General features: G+C 42.4%; 1 pseudogene; it reads right to left on the bottom strand.

Moving 5' to 3' along the window:
* Positions 1-410: 410 nt before the first annotated feature.
* LOC109392657 (glutathione S-transferase Mu 1-like) lies at positions 411-1,071 on the bottom strand (annotated as a pseudogene).
* Between the last annotated feature and the right edge of the window lie 22,056 nt (positions 1,072-23,127).

Below are 23,127 nucleotides of genomic sequence, written 5' to 3' on the forward strand. Positions count from 1 at the left end.
TGGGGATCATGCACATCTGGGCAGAGTCCATGCTGGGTGAGCAGGGCCTGCACCCCAGGCCAATACTGGTTTTCAGGGCAGTGCTGGCAGCTTAACGTTGAGCTCTACAGGCCAGAGGTACAGTCAGATTCCCTGAACCAGAGCAACCACTGAAAGGAAGGTCAGTCTGATTGGCTTTAGTGCAAGAGGGACAATGTTAGGGAGGAGACTTCACTGAGAAAACTGGGGTGCTGTGGAGCTTTCAGATCCTGGGTGAATTGGGATTAGGGAAGGGAAAGGGGCCAAATAGGGCCTGAGTGAAGGAAAGAAAAAAAGGACAAATGAACAAGACAGCTGGTTCTGGTGGTTCAGGGTTATCCAACTCTTCTTCAGGGCCTGGGCATAGCAAGCACAGCCCTGGCTTTTTGTACTCATCTCCTGGCTGTAAAGTCCCTGCTTATTGTCCCGGACTCCATCTTTGTGTCCACAGGGCTTGGGAGGAAGCGACTGGGCTTCATGTAGGCGAGATCTTCAGGCCCTCAAAGCAGGCCAAAGTCTTTCAGGTTTGGGAATGCATCCAGGCACGTGGGCTTGGATATACCATACAGGTCTAGGGTATCCTGAGCCAGGAAACCCACACAGGTGAGCTTGTCCCCCACAAACCAAGATCTCTTCCCCAGAAACTGTGAGAAGAACGTCATCTTTTCAGGGAGTGCCTTCAAGCACTCAGGCTTCAGTTTCTCAAAGTCAGGGCTGTAAGCAAACCCTGGCCAGCTGATTGGACAAGTCCATAACCTTGTTGTCCAAAGTGTTCACACCAATCCTCTCCTTTTCCGTCTCCCCACATAGGTTGTCCTTGTGAGCAATGCAGCGAAGGATGGCGCTGCTCTGGGTGAGTCTGTGAGCCGCATCAGATTGGGGAAGTCCAGGCCCAGCTTGAACCTGTCACTCAGCCACTGGCTTCTGTCATAGTCGGGAGCGTCCCTCATCGTGTACATTTCCTCCTCATAGTTTGAGTCTGTGTACTCCAGGGAGCAGGCAGATGGCATCAGCTAACCCGTGGCTGTCCCGGTAACCCAAGGTCATGGCCATGGTCATCGTTTCATGCTTCAAGGCACTCAGAGACACGCTGGAAATTGACTAGATGAATTTTTATGTATATGGAAGTCTATGTTTTCATAGAAAAAAGACTGGAAAGAAACACTACAAAATATTAACAATGGTTCTAAGCGATCGATTTACTGTAATTTTAACTTTATTCTTTGCATTTCCTCTAGTTTCTATATTTGTTTGCCCAATACATATTCTTTTCGATGGAAAAAAATTACCATGATTATAAATACTGGAGAACAATTAAATTTGGGAACAAGTAAATAAAATTGTTAAGACACTGTTTCCCTTTGTGAATTCTAACGTGCAAAGCGACCTTAGGACAGGTTGCACTTCCCTGCAGAGTGGTCCCGCCCCCCCCAACACACACACACACACACACACACACACACACACACACACACACACTAAATGTTTCTCGGTTCTGGAAGAAGCAAACTTAAACCAGCCGAGCAGGTATGCGGCGGTGAGGCGCAGCGCTTCGGAGCCCAGCAGTTTTGAATCTAGGATTAGTACTTGCAGCGGGACAGCCCGACCACTTGGGCGGCCTCACGTGCCGGTTCAGAGTCAGAGGAGGACACGGAATCTGATACCCCTGGATGGAAACAAAGCAAAGCATGGCAAAAAAAGATGCTTTTGTGCCAAGCAAGGTTTCTAAGCAACAACTCATTTAACTGCTTCAGTGTCCTTAATCATTCAGCTTTGCTGACCTTTGGAACCTATCTGATAAGCTCATCAGATTTCCACAGTGAAAGGGCTGACATATGCAGATGAGGCAGATCAACATTTGGCTCACTTTCCAGCCTCATGGCCCTCACTCCTGGTGTTCCTGTCCTAACAAAAGACTGTCTTGGTGTCTCTTGACTTTCCTATCCTGTGCTGGTCCCTCTGCCTGGAATGCCTTTCCTGGACCTGGCAGTCTCTTTAAGATTCAGTTCAAATTTCACTTCCTCTGGTACCCTTTACTTGCACCACCATGTCCCCCATCTCTCCTTGACAACACCCAGTTAAGCACAGAGCACCACATACATACCTCCATGAGAGGGACCTTGTTTCTTTTTTTTTTTTTTTTTAAATTTTATTGGGGAACAGCCATGGTCATTGTTACACATTGCTTTCATGCTACAACGGCATAGTTGACTTTTTTTTTTAAAAAGATTTTATTGGGGAATTGGGAGAGGGGAACAGCGTTGGGGAATCGGGGAAGGGGAACAGACAAGTTGCTGTCCTTTTGTTCTTCAGTCTAGTTGTGTAGGACATCGCTTCACTGGCCCATGTTGGTATTGTGATCATTGCGTTCTTCCCTGGTGAGGCAGATCAATTGCTGGCCATTGGACGGCAGCTCATGGTGGATCACGGCAGCTCACGAAAACTCACGCCAGCTGCCGGCCAGCCCCACTGCAGCCTACACCACTGCAGGCGACTCACAGTAACCCAGCTCCAGGTCAAGATGTTGTTCACCATCTTAGCTGTAGAGGGTGCAGCGTTTCTGGCCCTCATATGGGATCCGAACCGGTGTCCTGCTGCTCAGAGCTGGCATCCCAAGCTAACTCTTAACCAGCGCACCACTCGGCCATCCCATAGTTGATTCTTTTAAGGAGGATGCAGCTCACAGTGGCCCATGCGGGCATCAAACCGGCAACCTAGATGTTATCAGCACCACACTCCAATCAACTGAACTAACTGGTCACCCCAGGTTCTTGTTTCTTTAGAAATCTGTGTGTGAGCTCCTCGAGGGCAAGGACATGCATCTCTGTTCCCAGTATCCGGCACACAGTGGGACTCACTAAATGTGTATTTGAGCCAAGGTATTTTCAGTGAGGGATATACATGGCTTCTTAGGAGCCCAAAGTAAATGCTGAGTTCCATCCATATGCACCAGCTCATGCATCATCCATTAGTCCATCCATCCATCTATCCATACATTCTTCCATCTAATAACCCTTATCAAATGCCTACTATGAGCTAGCACTGAGACAGACATGTCCACTGTCACCATGGTGGTTATGACCTGAAGGGAAGACAGATAAAAATAATTACAGCTTTATTTTTCTCCATAGTACTTATTATGACCTGGAATTTAATTTTACATATATTTTTGTTTATTGTCTACCTCTGATATAAGCTTTAGGAGAGTGGGGGCTTTATCTCATTTGCCACCATGCTAAAACAGTGCCTGCCACTTTGTAGGTGCTTGATTAATATTTGTTGACCTAATGAAATAGAACTGTATATGGTACCATTTAAAACAACTAAGGATGTGAATTCTTGATGTGTTTAAAAAAACACATTAAAAATACTATCCTTTGGGCATCTTCCTAATGATAAATGATTAAATACTAAAACCCAATATATCAATGTAGTGACAATGATATATGTCTCAATCCTGGCTTCAGTTAGAATGTCTGAGAGATTCAGTCAAGATGACACAAAGAATTATGTAATAGAAACTTGATGAGTGCTTCACAGTTTTAGATTAATTGTGTGATTCTCCTAGCGATTTCAGGGACAGGCTTTGTTGGAACCTGGCCATGTGATAAAAATAGAAGACAGGAAATAAAAGCTATTAGGTCAGCAAGGAATAGCCATTATAATAGTCTGAACTTGTGTGAGAAAGGGCATTCTATACAGCGGTGTCTGCCTGGCATTGCAATTCTGTTGATTGATAAAACAAACAAACAAATCAAAACAAAGAACAAAAATAGGTGACTGTCCTAGCACAACCAAATCCCCCTTTGCCTGGCTCCCCCCTTCCCAACTGGGGTTCTGGGTGGTTGGGCCAGGGTTAGGCTTTGGTGTGCTGGGAGCTTGGATTGTTGATGGGAAGAAGCAGGTCTCCTCAGGGGACTGTGCTCCAAGATGGGGACACTGAGAGGCCCTGTCCCCAAGGGAAACCAGAACCTGCCCAAGAAAGCAGGAGAACCCAGGCGCAGCTGGAATCCATGGACACTGGATGAGAGGAAGGGTGGGAGGGAGAGAGACAGAGACAGAGATAGAGACAGAGATAGAATGAATTAGAGGCCCGGGGTTGCTATAATAAGATACCACGAACTGGGTGGCTTAACTAATAGAAATTTGTTGTCTCAGAGTTCTAGAGGCTAAATGTCTGAAATCCAGGTGCTCACAGGTTTGGTTCCTTTAGAGGGTTGTGAGGGAGAATCAGTTCCATGCCTCTATTCTAGCTTCTGGTACCTTCAGGTGTTCCTTGGCTTGTAGATGACATCCTCCCTGTATCTTCACATTGTCTTCCCTCTGTTTGTGTCGGTCTCTGTGTCCAAATTTCCCCTTTTTATAAGGACACCACTTATAATGAATTAGGGCCCACTCCAATGACCTCATTTTAATTTAATCATCTGCAAGGATCCTATTTCCAAATAAAGTGACATTCACATGATTTGAATATCTTTTGTGGGAGGGGCAAAATTCAACCCATAAGGGGCGGTTGGGGTGGGGGTGGGGGGAGACAGAGAGAGAGAAAGAGAAAAAAGGTAGCCTGGAGAATTTCTAGACCAGCTGAAACATAGCCTAGTGTAGTCATACAGGGGATGCAGGCAGCCTCAGCCAGCATTGGAGGAAGGCAGGGGAGCTGCTTAGCTTGGACACATACCAACAACGAAACCGAGAGAAACAAACCCTTCAAGTGGCTGGAGCATTATAGAAAGAAACACAATACGTAGCCACAATATTATTTTGTTTCTGAAAGAAATGAGATATCAGTTCTGGGGCAAATCATCAGAAGTAATCTGGTGGTTTTCAGAATGGGTCACATGCCACTTCTCTAGTACTGGCTGTGTGACCTTGCTTAGTCTCTCAGGGCCTCAGTTTTCTCATCTGTAAAATGAGGTCAGTGAGCTTAAACTCAGGATATTTGTGAAAATTAAATAAGATTAGAGATGAAAAGTACTTGTTCTCAGAAGACACTTAGTGAAAGTCAGTTCTTCATTCTCCCTTTCTCTAGAGCAGCGGTTCTCAACCTGTGGGGTCTAAGACCATGGGAAAACAAAAAGATATTTACATTACGATTCATAACAGTAGCAAAATTACAGTTATAGAGTAGCAATGAAAATAATTTTATGGTTGGGGGTCACCACAACATGAGGAACTGTATTAAGGGGTCGCGGCATTAGGAAGGTTGAGAACCACTGCTCTAGAGAGACCTTCTGTTTAAGAAAATAGTCTCTTGTTTTTAGTATAACGTTAGAGTACAAAATCCTTTTAGAAAGATATGGTAACAGGTATCTAGATGCATGAGAGTTGGTTAGATTCTCCTACCTTATTCAGGACATTAGAGAAAATGATAAGATGGAAATGTGGCTGGAACCATCCCATACTGCTCTAGTCATCAGGGTGGGAGGCCAGGAGGATGGGATTACTTGGATCTTCCTGGTGAGTTTCTATTTTCAGATGGAGCCTTTGAATAATCCAACCATACAGTAGAAAATCTTTTCCAGATCTACTCACAAGTAACCAGTAAATTGAAAAAAAAAACACTCTAAGAATTTATAATCATAAAGAATATGACACCTACAAGCCTTACATATTTTCATGCAATTCAAAACGTACAATGTGGAGTCATTGTCTAGTTTTGGTTTAGGCCTCAAAACTAAAGTTTTCTCTCAGTATGGGTCGGCTTATTCAAGTTCTACTTGATCTTTTTTGCATACACTGTTTTCATAAAGCGTTATCCACATTTTCCAGTTTTGAGTATAGAATTTCACCCCTCCCAAACTTTTAGAGTTTACTAGCTCGTGCCTAATCTTACAATATTTTTAATGATGTATTTTATCAACTTTTCCCAATACATTCAACTTAATTTTTATAAAAATAACAACTCTTGTTTTGCATTCCTAGCTCATTGGCTTATACAATATGGAATTAAATTGCAAAATTACAATAATATTATGTGGATATAAACGGGAGTGGGAACAGAGTGGACTGAGCCTGAGAAAGCACATAGCTCAGCTGGTGGGAGTGGAAGCAGTAAGACGCACAAATGAAGACCTTCCAGCTGTTCCCCTTCAGTGTGTTTTAGAGAAGAAATGGAGACCTACATTAATCAAGGAGTTGGTTCAGTGAAGATGGGTTGAAGTGTTCTCACTGCATGAGCTGATAATGGAAACCATAATGGTTAAACTGTTGACAGATTTCTGTGTCTGTCTGGTAAGGTTTGTTATAAGTTAGGAGCACCACCACTCCAACAATAGATCACAGATATCAGAATACTGATATCACTCTTTAGGACTCTATCATTGCGTGTATGATTGGGTTTCACTTTTATATCTAAGCATCTCTCGTTTTATTCCTAATTCAACTGGTTTGTTCAATAATTGAACAACATTTATGAGCACCTACTATTGCTGTGTGTTGGGATACAACAGTAAATAAGGTATGATCCTTTGCTCTCGGGGACCTCACAGCCCAGGGGGGCAACCAGGTCAGTAAATGGGCAATTATCAAGCAGCTGGTTAACACCAGGGATAAACCAAAAGAGCAGCATTGGACATTCCACATTTCCGGTCTCTGTGTCTTAGTGGAAGTCAGAGGGTTCAGTGGTTAGCAAACATCTGTGGAGCAACTTCAGGGTACCAAACTCTGTTTTAGGCGCTGGGGTCACAAACATGAATGATTCATGGTTCTGTCTCAAGAAGTCCATACAGGCAAGCAGAGTTTCCAGTCGGAGGTGTGGTCATTTGGCTAGGTACCGCATCTTCAGTGAGCATCAGGGAGAGATGGTGGGCAAGGGGAGGCTTCCAGTAGGAGGTGAAACTCCTCTAGGCTGGAAGTGCCCTGAAAGCAAGGGCCTGACTGGCTCGGGCTGTGCGGTCTCCCAGTCCCTGGGACAATGCCTTTCACACCTCATGTGTTCAGTCAGTGTTCTAATGATTGAACGAACTGCAGAGTGATCAGGAGTTAATCAGGTGCCAGGGCCTGTCCTGGGTGCTGGGAATATGAAGATGAGTGAGACACGGCCTTTGCTCTGATCTAGATTACAACAAAATAATACATAATAATAAAAATAATTAAAGTCTTATTTCTAGCTGAATCCTGATAACATATCAGGCAGGCAATGTAAATGAAAAGACTTGCAAACCTGGGCAGGCCTCTCTAATCAGCGGTGCTCCACCCTGGACCTTTCACTGGCTAGGCAAACACTTGTCAGACACACTCTCCTGACCTTATTCCAGGTAGGACGCTGATGGTTAAGGAAGCAGGAGACTGGGCAAGGCCAGCTCCAGCCCTGCTATAAAAAAGGCATCATTTAGATTGGCTTAAATCATGGTTGAGTCATGAAATCATTAACACTCAGCCCCAGAGTGGAGATAATCCAACTGGTAGCAGGCCGTTGGGTATGGTGAGCAGTTTCATCTGAGGATCTCCAAAGTGCTTTTTCAAATACTGACTACCCTTTCAAACTTCCCTCTGCACTACCCCAACCCTTAGCCATGAGGGAAGCAGCAAGTAGCAATTCTCACAGCAACACCAAATGTGCTCAGAGCTTGGAGTTGCTGGCTGGTGTTTTGCTGCAGGTGACCAGCAATTTCAAGCTGGTCTCTAGGAACACAGGAGTTTGAATGAGGTCCCTCAGTTTATTATAGTTGCTACGGCCCCAGCTCTAATTCCTCAAACTCTCAAATCTGGAATCACCAAAGTCAGCTGAAGTTGGTGGAGGGGCTGGTAGAGCAGGGGACACCAGGCAAGGCAGATTGGCAAGGATATGGGATTTATGTCAGTTCAATGTGACTAAGTATTACAATCAGCAAGACAGAAAATCCTGCATCTATGTAGCTTTTCTCCAATATTATGAAAAGACAAGCTGGGGTAGAGGGAGGTACAAGATTTCATCTCTGGACATGTAGCTAGTGCGGGGCAGAAATGCTCTTTTCCTTGAGCAGCCAGCAAGTTGGACTGTGAGTCTGTCCCAGAAAGAGAAAGGCCAACCCCCTTTCTAAATTGGACATCTTCACATCTTTGCCATTTATTTTTAAGAATGTTCCTTGTGTTTCCTCCCCAGATAACAACCTTTCCCAAGTTCACATGTAATCTTGGGAACCCACCTATCAGACCAAAACAGAATTATATTCTAATCCCACTCATGTCTCCCTCATGCCCTCTGCCCTGCCCAGCTGGAGGGTCACATTCCATTTCAGAAATAGCGTCAAGGAGAAGGGACATTGGGGTAGAGAGCAGGAGTGTAACGAGGAGTCAGGGACCTCCAAGCAATGACTAATGCTGCAGACAGGCTACCCTTTGTCCATTGTTAACTGATAATGAATAGATCTCCAGACCCCTATTTCTACCTCTAGAGAAAAGAGGAAGGGGCTAGTAGGAAGAGAAAGTTACTTTCAGCCTGACTCTGCTTAGAGTTATTGCCTTTTTATTTTTCAGCTTTATTAGAGGTATAATTGACATATAATTATAAGATATTTTAAGTGTACATTGTGGTGATTTGATATATGTATGCATTCTGAAAGGAACCCCCAGCCTAGTTAATTAGCACATCTATCACCTCACATTTAAGTTCCGACAATTAACTTCGCTAACTTGTTGCAATGATGTTGCTAACCTTTTTTGGTATCAGAGGGATTATTCGTTATGAATTTGTACCAACTGGACAAGCAATTAACCAAGTTTACTATTTGGAAGTGCTGAAAAGGCTGCATGAAAAAGTTAAACAAAGACAACCTGAACTTTTCACGAACAATTCATGGCTCTTGCATCACGACAATGCACCAGCTCACATGTCACTGTCTGTGAGGGAGTTTTTAGCCAGTAAACAAACAACTGTATTAGAACACCATCCCTACTCACCTGATCTGGCCCCCAATGACTTCTTTCTTATCCAAAGGTAAAGGAAATATTAAAAGGAAGACATTTTGATGACATTCAGGACATCAAGGGTAATATGACGACAGCTCTGATGGCCATTCCAGGAAAAGAGTTCCAAAATTACTTTGAAGGGTGGAGTAGGCGCTGGCCTTGGTGCATAGCTTCCCAAGGGGAGTACTTTGAAGGTGACAGTAGTGATATTCAGCAATGGGGTATGTAGCACTTTTTATAGGATGAGTTCATGAACTTAATTGTCAGAGCTCATATACCTACAGAAATGGGCATTTGAAAGTAGAATGGTAATTTCTGAGGCCTGGGGAAAATGGGAGAATGGTGAGTTGTTTAATGGGTATAGAAGTTTAGCTTTGCAAGATGAAAAGAGTTTTGGAGATTGGTTGTACAACAGCATGAATGTACTTAACACCACTGAACAGTACACTTAAAAATGGTTAAGATAGTGAATTTTATATGTGCATTTTACCATAATTTTAAAAATTGAGAAATAGCTCATGAAGATCTGAATAGTCATGTATTTTTGGGAAAAAAACAGAAAATCAGGTACAATGGACCTTAGATACCAATTGGCTTGAGCTGAGTATTTGCTCTTCTGTGTAGATGAGCCAGTTCTTTGCTGTTCTTCCAAGGCCCTTCACCATCTTCTTTCAATTAAATAACCAGTCTGGCCACTAAAGACTTTTGAGTTTGCAACCCTGGAATATACTATCTCTATGGTCCTTTCTAGCATTAATATCCATGATTCTAGAATTGTAGTCATTATGAACACTCTGTAAGTAAACAAGGTGAATGAAGATTTAGGCAGAGTGACATTCAGGTTATCTTCTTGGTGTCTCTTTTCTCAGGCCCCTGGGAGGGTTAACCCCATGTTCATACTGGGCAGTAAAAACAGTAACATTGTTTTTACTGGTAACATTGGTTTAGTTCCTCCCTGACCTTTGGATAACCCCAGTCCCTGGCTTGGGTTTATACTTTGAACCTGAGCTTTTAGTATTACCCAGGTCATGTTGGCTTGCTCATGCCCTGGCCAGAGGAGACTATTGATACCAAATAGATGAAATCCTTAAATGTTACAAAATGGATGACCCTAATGGCATGGGAAAATTAGGAGAGAAATGACCTAGGCAACTGGAAGATTTCCTCCCAGAAAAAGATGATGATTGAAAAGTGTCTAAAGGAAACAAAGAAAACATAGATCTGTTCTTTGAACAATCCTCATAGTTTGATATCAGTATGCTGTGTATGCTACATGTGACTTCATGATTTATATATAACTCTACTTTTGATTTTGGGAGAGAACGACTTCATTATTCAAGTCTGGGGTAAGGTAATTTTGAAATCTTCCCCTACCTCTGTGTAGAGGAGAATGAGATCAGCTTGAATAAGATATCAGATGGCCCCATTTTATGAAGATTAGCCCTGTCTTGGTCCCTCATTCATTCATTTATTCAACCGATATTTATTTGGCACCTGTTAGTGCCATCTCCTGGCTAATAAGCAAGACAGTTAAGATTCCTGCTATTATGAAATTAGGTTGTGGGAAAGGCTGATGACTAAAGAATACTTATTGACATCTGTTCAATAATTTTCTGGAGAATATTATTGGATATAGTTTTTCCACTCAGTATGTACTTGTTGCTCTGTGGTCAGTATCAGTATAAGATGAGACAGGCATTGAACAATAATGATAATACAAGGTTTTGTGGTTTTTATTAGTTCTGACTGCAAGGGACGTGGGACGTTGCTGCAAAGGTGGTGTTGGTGTTGGAGGATGTCTCCATTAGGAAGAGATTTTTTTCCAGGCTAAAGGCAGAACATGGCTAGAGGTGGGAAGTATGGAATGGCAAGAATGTTTGTGGAGAGCAGGACTTTCTGTGGAGCTGGTTGAGCTGTGTTTCTTCTAGGAACCCTGAATATTGACCTGAGATATAATTATAGAGAGGGTCATTCCTAGGGTTTTCACTCACTATTACTGTTGTTTCCACAGTGCCTGGACATCTGCCTGAGAAGGTGGTGCCACAGACTGAAGGAGATTCACTCTGAAAAAAATTTGTGGTTTGTAAAGTTTGTTTAGATTCGGGGATGTGTAGGTATAACATGTGGGATGACAGAATGGAAAGGTTTACACATTACTTGTACCAATTCATGGGCTGCACTTCATATACTTGAAATTAAGCCCTTGAACTGTATGCAAATTTATGAGAAATACTTCATAAATTCATGAAAAATCATATACAAATAGGTATCTTATTATTGTCCAAAAATATCTGGTCATCTTAACCTAGAGAGATTGTTTCTAAAAATCTAGTGATTTTATATTTAGCAAGAATGTTAAATGCATTTATTTTGAAAAGATCAAGTGAGCTGCCTGCCATTTTGGGCAGCTAAATAGAAGAAAGTTTTGTGACCACTTCAGCTGAACAAAAGTTAAAATAGAAAAAAAAAAAAGAAAATGTTTTTGTTGATCTCCATAGAAAATTGACGAAGAAATTAAATTGGTTTAATGGCATCCAACCCCAAAATGATCTCTTAACCAAGATTAATAAATATTGGTACTATTTAAATTAAAATATTTGTATTAAAAAATGCAGAATCAAAACATCTTTAGTCAAAATGGCAGATAAACACATCATGCACTGAGATTCTCATATTACTCTAACATTTGTTAATCATTTGTTATCTTAGTTTGTTAGGACTGCCATAACAAAAAAGCACAGACTGGGTGGCTTAAACAACGGAAATTGTTTTCTCACAGTTTTGGAGACTGGAAATCCAAGATCAAGGTGTGGCCAGAGTTGGTTCTTCTGAGGCTTCTCTCCTTGGATTGCAGATGGCTGCCTTGTTCCTGCTTCTTCACGTGGTAATTCCTCTGTGCGTGCACATCCTTGTATCCAAATTTCTTTTTACACAGACATCAGTCAGATTAGATTAAGGCCCACCCTAAAAGCCTTGTTTTAACTTAATCACATCTTTCAAGGTCCTATCTCCAAATACAGCCACATTCTGAGGTGCAGGGGGTCAGTTAGGACTTCACCATATTAATTTTGGGAGGGACGCAATTCAGCTCAGAACCTTTGGTAACAGTGCATTGAACATGTTTTCTTCATGACTTCACAGGCTCACAGAATGTTGGAATTGGAAACTTCGGATGCCGTCTAGCGTAGTTCCTACCTTCTCTCTTTTAGAAAGAGGAATGAATGTACTCACATTACACAAACATGTTTCTCTGACTTTTGACTTGCTGTCCTGGGACAGAAAAAGAGTTTGTATTCAAGATGAAAACCATTTCCTTCAATATGTGTTATCGTGTGTGACATCTTATGCTGTGACTAAGGGAGTGCTCTTTAGAAATCATGAAAAGCTCATTTCCATAGTTTAGTAATGATGAAGGGTTACTTATGAAAATATAATAAGAAACAGCGTATATATAACCTCAAAGCTGAACCACACCCAGGCATTGTTTTCAAAAGGGCTTCAGAATTGAGTTCACCTTAGAGCAGTATCAAGAGGCTTTAGCTATCTTCAACACTATCCTGGGAGCCGTCTGTTAACACATATTTGGGTTCAGAGATGGGAAATCAGGGAAGGAAAGCTTCAGAGGGCGTTAGTGCTTGGTCCTCAGAACCTCTTAGCTAGAGAAACCTAGGAGCTTCTTAAGTTGCTACAGGAGAAGAGGTCACTATGGCATCAATTTATTTTTCTTTTGAGAATGTCTTACAAGTGTCCTGTCTAAATGTAAGTGATACACAACATCTATTTAATTCATTTGTTTTAAGAATTCTTCCTCCATGAAATGGTGAATAAATGCCTATCGTATGTCAGACATTGGGCTAGGGGGTGGGTATTTAATTTATGATCACATGGAGGCCACAGTTAGGAGACAGGTTATTAAAACAAGCAGTTTCAATACAGTAGGGTGAGATCTACAATAGAGAAAATTAGAACTGAAGTAGCACACAGGGAGAAGGGCACCCAACTGAGGCAGGGTGCTCAGGAGAACTTTCCCCAGAGATAGGGAGGGCAAAGCTGAGACCTGAAAATGAATAAGAGCTGTCCAGATAAAGAGGGGAGAGGGGAGAAGAGTCCTGGAGCAGGAAATACCATGTATGTGGCCTATAGGCAAGAGGTGTCATTGGGAACAAGGATGTTCGGTTTGGCCGGAGTGTAGAATGCAGACAGGGAGCGCACAGAGGTGGGGCTGGGAGAGTAGGTGGGGTGGGGGTCATGGATGGGTGTAGGAATGCAGGTCCCTAGGAAGACGAGGGTATTCTGAGAGCTCCTTTATTGTCTCCTGATCTGCTCCTATGATTCTGAGGTGTCCTTACCGCCTTTCTGTGCTTCAGAGCCCTCCTTCATCTGTAAAATGTGGCTAAAATAGTACCCACGTCAGAGGGCTATTGTGGGAAGATTAGATACATAAACTGCTCTAGAATGATGCCTATAACATAATAAATTCTCACAAAACTGTAGTTATTAACAAAATCCTTAGTGAAAAGCCCGTCTTACCAAGTTTTAGCATCCCCTTTGTTCTTGAATGAGCTTATATTGTGGGTGTTGAACACTTCTTGTTCTTCATACCTTGAGTCTAAGGTTTCAAAACAATGGTAGTAATTTGTTCAAATTGCTTTATGACACATGCTTGGAATTATGGTCGTTTTACTGTTATTATGCCACTAATGCTTTGAACTGAGAGCCTTGGATATTTATGAGCAAGTGAGTCATGAAGTGGCATACACGCCCAGGCTGTGTAGGAAACTTCCTATTGGCCAGTGGCTGGAGAAGCTGGATGGTCATGGGGAGAGTCATGCCCTGGCCATCCACCCACTGCCCATGAAAGCTTAAGGAAACCAGGTCATCCTTTGTGCCCTGTTAACTGAGGGGCAAAGGTTTCAAATAAACCCTGGGATTTGTGGTCTCTTGATGGGAAGTTGGGCCAATGACTTTTTTGTACTCTGTTTTTATTTCCTTTCCTAGAAAGCTAAAAATAACTCCCTGATCTGGTGATTGTTGTAAGGACTAAGCTTGTGTAATATTGTCCTAACAATATAAAAAAAGTTAATAAACTCACTTAGTCATTAATTCAACAAGTATTGACTGATGCTGTATTAAGAATGGGATATAAATACGGCTAACACATGGTCCCTACTCATGAGAGACCAGATTGACTTGTCTACTAATAACTGAAATAATACAGTGAATACTAAAATGGAGTTTTATTTGAGATGCTATAGGACCTCAGAAGGAAAACCCTAATCTTGCTCATTGTTGTAATAATTAATTTTATGTGGCAACTTGGCTGGGCCATAGTGCTCAGATATGTGGTCAAACATTATTCTGGGAGTTTCTGTGAAGGTGTTTTGGATGAAGGTAACATTTAAATTAGTATTCCTTGAATAGAACAAAAGACGGACCTCTCCAAAACAAAAAGGAATTCTGCAAAAGATGGCTTTCATACTTAAACTGCAACACCAGCTCTTCCTGGGTCTCTAGCCTGACAGCTTTTGGGCTTGAACTGTAGCACCCCCTCTTCCCTGGTCTCCAGCCTGCTAGCTCACCCTGCAGATTTTGGGTTTGCCAGCTTCCATAATGACATGAACCAATTCCTTAAAGTAAATCTCTCTCTCCCTCTCTCTCTCTCTCTCTCTCTCTCTCTCTCTCTCTCTCTCTCTCTNTCTCTCTCTCTCTCTCTCTCTCTCTATATATATATATATATATATATATATATATATATATATATATATATATATATATATATATATATATATATCTCCCATTGGCTCTGTTCCTGTGGAGAACTCTGAATAATACAAGGGTGATCTGATCAGGGAAAGCTTTACAGAATATTTGATATTTGATATTTGAGTTGAGCCTTAAAGGATGACTCAGAGTAGCCCATACAACACTGCGTAAGGGAATTCTAGGCAGAGGGAACTGCAAGCACAGAGGCATGGAGGCTTCCAACAGCATGGGGCTTCGGGAGAACTGTAAATGCTTGGTCTTCTTGAATTCAGGATGTTTGGAAGGCATGGAGGCAGATGTGGATGGAAAAGTAGGCAAATTGTGAAGGGTGTGTATTGCATATTATGGTGAATACGCGAGCAGTCACTCAGAGGTTATAGGGAGTGGAGAGGAATGTTTAGAAAGAACTGGATGTGGGGTGGGACTTAAAGGATGGGATTCAAGCAAGAGATGACAAGGGGCTGAAGAAGATTTTAGTGGTGAAGAAGGAGCAGAATGATGGATTTGAGAGTTATTTGAAAGGTAACATTGATGAGACTTTGTTGATTAGACCCAAGGTGTAGGTAAAGAGAAAGGGTGAAGTAAGATGACACCTGGTTTCTGGCTTAGGCCTATTGATTGGGTGGTGGCACTATGACTCATATATTACAGACCTTATAATATGAGGTTGGGTTTCCCTGGACAACTTCCAAAAGGGTTTAATTAACAAAGTGCTAAAAAGGAAGTAAACCACAAGAACAAGAATAACAGGCTAGTGAGCTTCCAAAAAAATGAGAGAATTAAAACATGCCTTATAGATTCACAATTCACATCAATTCCACTATAAGTTGAGGACAGGTTATACTCCACTCAAGGTAGAGCCTGTGAATTCAGAGGGTACAACCTGAGCCTAAAGTAAAAAAAATGTCAATGCCAGCTTCTATATTCCACATATGTGATTGGCCCCCTTGCCTAATGAGAATAGCATGGGCTTACATAATATCCTAGACGTAAGTGTGGTAGTTCCACGGGGTTAACATGCTAAGATAGATTTTTCCTGCAATGCTCGTCCTTCCCTGTTCATTGCATCTAATAAATTCCTGTGTGTGATTGAAGGCCCAGCTCATATCCTGCCTTCAGGAACCTGCCCTATATGATGTCAGCCTACAATTAGCTTGTATGTCCTCACGTTCCTTTGCAGTACTTTGGGCTTTATTATAGACTGCCTTGAATATCTCACTTTCATATAATATGAGTCCCCAGATCTCATCTTATTTATCTGCTGTGGTTTTCCTGAAATTTCAATTTTCTAGTCTGTACTTTTACATGCTGTATACCTACAAGCTTGCAGGAGGCAGCAAGAATTACATACTTGCTTTTATATCTGATGTGTGCCCATTCATTCATTCATTCATTCATTCAATGAATATTGAGTGTTTGCTGTGTGGCAAGCGTGTGATCCAGCCCCAATCTACATCCTTGACTTCACCTTCTCCTTACTTATTCCATTCCAACCATAGCGACTTGTTCTCATCTCAGGGCCTTGACTACCTGCCCTTCCGGTTGCCTGAAGTGCCCTTTCCCCAGAATTTCCCAATTTTCAGGTTTCCTTAGTCTCATGTCCTCAGAAAAACCGTCTTTGACCAGCCATTCATACTTTCGTTCTCTAACTCCTTACCCTTTATTTTGTGTCGAGCACATATTATTATCGAAAACCAACTTGTTTGTTTGTTTCATGGTTTAGGATCGATTTCCCCCTTCTTGGATGTAAACTGCAAGAGGGCAGCATTGTCTTGTTCTCTGCTGTGACCTGTGTACCTACGTAGGTGCTCTGTAGGTACCTTTTGAATCAATGAATGAGTTGTGTTAGGCAAACAGGCATCTACCTGCCCCACTAGAGTCTTCTAATGGAGAAGACAGATGGTGTCTACACAGGGCATAATGACCATAGCAAATGAAACAGTAGATACATGGTAACTTAGATAGATACATGGGGAAGTTCATTTAGACTGTGGGTTTAGAGAAAGCCCTCCCTGAACTCAGTGATGTGTAAGTGGGGACCTGATGGATTTCACACACCTTTTACCCACTGCTGAATATGTTCCAATTTCCTCGAGCTACATGCTACCCAGAAGGTCCTTCAGCTTTGGCTCCTAGGACGAGACCTTTGGTGATTGATGGGGTAAGGAAGTAATGGACCCTTTTGCCATTTTAAGGCATGTTTAAGATATATCACAAACAGTCCATTTTTGTACATATTAAATAATAGTGCTCCACTCCAGTCCATTTTCCCATCATATTTATTAATGCAATTCAGCATTAGAACTGTTCGTGCATTCATTTAACTACCACAAATGTGAAGCTGATGCCACCATATCTCCTGACATCGTCTCTTTTACCCAAAGGCAGTTAACCTTCACGCTGTCTGTGGCTGTTTATTCTGCCACTAAAGCACTGATGTGCTAGAATTTAATTGAAGAGAGGTTTCTCTCCCCTATATAGGGCAACATTGCTGGTGAAGCACTCTCTGGTACGCATTTGTCGGCTGCTACCTGGATAATCTGTTTTTGAAAAGTGTCCCTTTGGATATTATTACCTGGATCTTGCCCTTGTCACTGCCACATGGCTGATGGATAAATGTTTCATTGCTGGGAGCTGAGCCACATGGACGCTTAATTACAGCTTTCCCTTTCCCTGTTTCATAACCCACTACAACCGTAACTATCTCCCCATATACTTATTTCATTACTGCAAAAATTGATGTTTGTTGATGCAGTGGCTAGTTAGGGCTCATTTCTACAGTCAACCAAAAAGGTCTTTGTGTTTGGGGAATCACATTATAATTTTAGCTGGTTTCTCCATCTCTTCAGCAGACAAATGGGTGTGTGACCAGAATGCACAATATGTAATTAGGCTGGAAGATGGGACTCCATTATTCCAAAGCTGCAGCCAGGCATCAGAGGACGAGAGTCGGACGAGGAACAGGCATTGTCGAGGTCCGCTGACTTCTAGCCTTTCTCTCATCTGTGCGACCTTGGACAAATCCCACCTCTCTATGCTGCATTTTCTTCCCCTGTGAAACCACAGGGTTAGATTGGATTATCTGTGGGCTCCTTTCTGGAAGGCAGCCTGAGGATATATTGACAAAGTTGCAGAAATCTCTTGCTATGGAAAACTTCTATTTGGTGGAGTTGCTGGGGAGCACAGTGAGAGGAGGGTGACTTTGTGGCCTCTGTCTGTCTCTTCTGGATTTTGGCTTCTTTGAAGCTGGCTGGAGATGGAGAGAAGGAAAGAATAGAAAATTGGGCTTACTGTGTGAACAGTTAATAATGCTATCAATTTCTACCTTGTTGCTATACAATGGAGATAAGAATCCCATTATTCAGAAACATGCAAATGTAGTGACTTTAGTCTTTACACAGAGCCTCTTAATCACCACGCCCCTCACACTATGTAATTTGCTCTGTGAACTCAAGCACATAAAAAATGTCACCCTGGTGGCTGCCAGTCATGACCCCACTGAAGACAGAACCAGAATAATAGGTATTTGAAAAGGTACATGCTGACGACTGCACTGTTGCAAGGCAATTACAGGGAGCTAAGCACAACGGCCTCTGGTTGGCTTTGCAGAGCAAGCTGTCTCCCCTCCCCGCCAATGGTGGCAAAGTTTGAAGGTGGACCTGAAGGACCTGTCTTGAAATTGGACTAGCAAGACAGGAAATGAGGGCTTTCTGTGGCTTTGTGAATGCTGTCAGATCTGGGCTTTAACTATATCACTCACTTCCACTATGCCAGCAATATAGACTCTTAGACTCTTAGGAGTTTCTTTGGCCTAGACATGTGCTATCCAATATGGCAGCCATGAGCCACATGTGGCAGCTGAACACTTGAAATGTGGCTAGTGCAACCGAGATGAGCTGTAAATATAAAATAAATAACAGACTTTGTTTGAAAAAAATGAATATAAAATAGCTCATTAATAATTTTATATTGATTACATGGTGAAATAATATTTAGGATATATTGGGTTAAACAAAATATACAATTCAACTTAATTTCTCTTTACCTTTTTAATGTGACTGCTTGAAAAAATTCAAAGTCACATATGTGGCTCACGTTTTATTTTTACTGGACACCACTGGCCTAGAGAAATCAGATGCTTGTTTACTGTAGTTGCTAAGATTCTAGCTTATTTTTCTTGCTCTCTTTACAAACTCGGGTCCCTTTAAAGATTCTTTGCATTGGTACAAGGAGCTTGATTCCTCATTACTATTTGGGTGCAGAGTTCTTCATCTCTGCCTGGCACCCCTCTGCCAGAACTTCCAATGCAGTTGGCTTGGGTAAGACGTGTTCCTCCAGTTACAAATAAAGCAGTTTCCAAGGACACCTGTCTCAGAGTTCTAGACGGACTGTGACCTATGGCAGTAATTGGAGTGTAAACCTGACATGGGGACAATGTTTTGATGGGTTTTGGTTTCTGTCCCAGAAAACAGCAGCATATCAAGGACAAAGTGTGTTAGAAGACTTGGCTTCTAACCCTGGTCAGTCACTGACTAGCTATGGTTGATTTGGACATATCACTGTATGTGAACCTCAGTTTCTCTCTCTGTCAGGTGCCTGTAAGATGAACTCAACAACTCTTCCTTCAGAGGATTGCTGGAACATCAAATGAAATAATGTATGAGAAAGTATGATGAATCATGAAACTCTGTTTATGGTGGCAAGTTTATGGCCAGAGGGGCAGATGCTGCGGGCAGACTGTTTTATCTGGCTAGGAAAGTGTGTTTTGTTTAGTTGAATCAGAGTGCCTGTAGGGGAACACTCTCCAGTGTGTCATAGACTTTACCCCTCTTGTTATCTTTGTTCAGCTGATTTCTGTCACCCGCCTGGCTGCTGAAGATGGATGTGTTTGTACACCTTGCAAAATCAGAGGTGCGGCCCGTAGTAACACAAGCATGCCTGATACCGGCTGACAAGGTTCCTTCCCTGGGAGCTCAGGGTCAGCACAGAAGTTACAGCAAAACCAAATCTGGACGAACAGATGATTACCAAGCACCTGATCACGGCTCTACATTCCAGGGATAAAAATTGGGAGGAACAGATCAACTGTGGGTACAATAAAAAGGACAAGTGACTAACTCCGCCTTGGGGAAGAATATTTTAGAGGAGATAGGTAGAGGAGGCAGAAAAGTAACATTTTTGAGCCAAGATTGGGTCATATATAAGTTAAGCACTTGTCATGCACTGTCTCATCTACTCCTCAAAACAGCTCTCAGAGGATGTCATTATCTTCATTTTGCAGCCGATGTCTTATGAAACCTGCCCAAAGTCACACACAATGGACAGAACTAGAATGTTAATCCAGTTCCTTATGAGTGGGCCCTAGGCCATGGTGTGTCTACTGTGCTTTCCCTCGGGATTAATAAAATCAGGTTTTATTTCTGTTCGCCAGGCCCTCACTCCCTCCCTCAGCTCCCTTCTAAGGGTGTTATTTTTTCCCTCCAAATTCATTTATTTATTTATTAAACTTACAATAAAATACTTTTATATTTTTTAATTTATTTAGTTTGTTTTTTTGTTTTTTTGTTTTTATTGGGGAACTGGAGGAGGGGAACAGTGTTAGGGAATTGGGGAGGGGGACCAGCCAAGTTGTTGTTCTTCAGTCTTCGTTGTGGAGGGCGCCAGTTGCCATCTGGCTGCCCGGTGGCAATTGTGGCCTCTAAGCTCAAGGTGCCCAGTTCAGTCTTAGTTGCGGGTGGGCGTAGCCACCATTCCATGTGGGAGTCGAACCAGCAGCCTTGTTAAGAGCGCACACTGTATCCACTGAGCCATCCGGGTGGCAGCTTAGCTCAAGGTGTCGAGTTCAGTCTTAGTTGCGGGTGGGCATAACCCATCATCGAATAGGCAATCTTATTGTTATACCAGCTGAGCCATCCTGCCACCTGTTGGCAGCTCAGTGGCAGCTCAGCTTGGGTGCAGCATCACTGGCCCATGTGAGAATCGAACCGGCAGCCCTGCTGCTCAGAGCTCCCGCTCTTAAGCCAACTCTTAACCAACTGAGCCACTCAGCTGGCCCACAATAAAATGCTTTTAAATGTATACAAAATTGCAGAATAACCAATGCTTTCATTCCAACAAACATCCCAGATATAATCATGAGATAAAGATATGTGTAGTAGAGACTTTTGCTCTGTTCTGAAGTCATCATGAAATCAATAGTGTACATCCAGGAAATGTACCAATGGAGCTCTCTTCATGGAAGAGAGGGCTGGTGTATGTATTTTAATTGGTTTCATGTGGGTGTCTCTTCTGCTTTGATGATTGGCTAGAATCCAAGGGCGTTTGGAAGATGGCACTTGGAGTTCACAAAGCATTCCTAACTCTTCTAAGAGGAAATGGAATGCAAATATCAAAGGGGAGGCATACAAATGTTAGGTGCTCAATCCATCTTCCTGTGCTTGTTTGTGCCCTAAGGAGCCTCTGAAGGAAAGGTTTCTGTCTCCTCATCCTGTCCTATCCTTCCTTCAGCTTGGAGGGGATGTTTATGGCTGGCGGAGTTTGTTGCCCAGGGGATCTGACCAGCCAGCAGTGTTCTCTGATCTCAGTAGTGACCAGGGCTGTTTGATTATAAACTCCTGGAGCTCTGGGTCTTGGCTGTAGTAGCCTTGAACATCGATTCCCTGGTGATAAACAACCCTGCCCCACCCCTGCCTTTGACCTCTTTCTGTTGTGTCCCAACTAGAAGGATTTTGCCCTGTCCCTTTGTGATTGAGCATGCCCTGGTGATGGCCTCCGGTTGGGGATTACTGTGTGTCATGAGGCAGGAGCCTTTCTCAGCCTATGTTTGACTTCCCTCTGCTACAAGTGGGGGTAAAGGTCACCCTGGGCTCGTTTAGAGCCCAGGCTGTGGAACCTGACACACCTGGGTTTGAATCCTTACCCTGCTATATTCCGGGAGGGTCACATGGGGCAAGTTGGCTTAGTTGTCTAAGCTCCACTTCCTCATATGAAAAATGTGTGATAACAAAAAGCCTGTTGCGAGAGTTTAATAACAACAAGAACTTCCTATTAACTACTAGGGAGCGTACTGAGGGTCATGCACTGAATCACAACATCAAGGACGGACCACATATACCATGGTGGTCCCTTACGATGATAATGGAGCTGAAAAACTATTGCCTACTGACGTCATCATGAATGCATTCCTCCCGTGTTTGTGGCGATGCTGGTGTAAACACATCTACTGCACTGCCAATTGTATACAAGTATAGCACACACAAGTACATGATATTTTTTTTCAAGTACATAATATTTAATAATGATAATAAACAACTATGTTACTGGTTTATATATTTATTATACCAGACTTTTTATCATTCTTTTAGAGTGTATTCCTTCTACTTGTAAAAAAAGTTTGCTGTTAAACAGTATGCCCTGTAGTACCGGCAGCAGCTCATACATCTCATAGTTACCATGTCTTTTAATTGCATCATTTTCTCTTGTTCTTGATTTAATCTCATGTTATTTTGTATAGGAACATGCTGTACAGGCGTGTAGCCCAGGAGCAATAGGCTACCCCATACAGCTAGCTGTGCAGTAGGCTATGCTATGTAGGTTTGTGTGGAGTGCACTCTGTGTTTGCACAACAATGAAATTGCCTAACAACCCATTTCTCAGAAGAGTCTCCAATGTCAATCGGTGCATGACTGTACTAACTCAATCCTACAACAACCCTGTGAGGTAGGTACCATTATTATCCCCATTTTGTTGGTGAGGAAACTGAGGTACAGGGAGATTATGAAATTTTCCCAAGTATTCCTTAGCTGGTTAAATGCAGATGTGAGCTACCAAAGCTGTGTGAGTCCAGATTCCGCTCTAAGCACTAGGCTATGCACAAATATTAAACACATGCAAATTTGGAAACACAGCAGGTGTTCAATAAATTCTGTCTTTTAATGCAATTATTATTATTTTTAATGGTCCTGGTTTTCATGGCTTCCATGAGGCACTTTCCATGTGGAGTGAGACTTGAGTCATTTTGTGAGATTATGACTTTGTCTTTCATAATTTTGAACTTGGACGAGGGTATACTGTCTGAATTCAGTTCCTCTGTCTTTTAACTAACTCATTAAACCTTAACATTTTCATCACATTCTGCAGTTTACATTTTACATTGTACTTAATGATGAACACTAGCATCTTCTCATAGGCTGCTGATGAGTGAAATAAAGGAAGTTAATCCATGTAAAGTATGTAGTGAGTGCTTGGTCCTGAGTGCGTGCTGTAAAAAGGAAGGGCATGGGAAGGGTCCTGAAGGTGTGAATATATCACTTGGTCCTCCACTTTGATCTTTTCCTGTGGGGATGCATTTGTTCTTAGGTCAGCTAGAATCAATCAAGACAGCGTACGATTGTACACTGTGCTGCCAACTGCCATGTCGGAGCTCCTGAGGCCAGAGGTCTGGCTCGATTCATTCCT

Source organism: Hipposideros armiger, unplaced genomic scaffold (genome assembly GCF_001890085.2).
Source record: "Hipposideros armiger isolate ML-2016 unplaced genomic scaffold, ASM189008v1 scaffold_342, whole genome shotgun sequence".
NCBI lineage: Eukaryota > Metazoa > Chordata > Mammalia > Chiroptera > Hipposideridae > Hipposideros > Hipposideros armiger.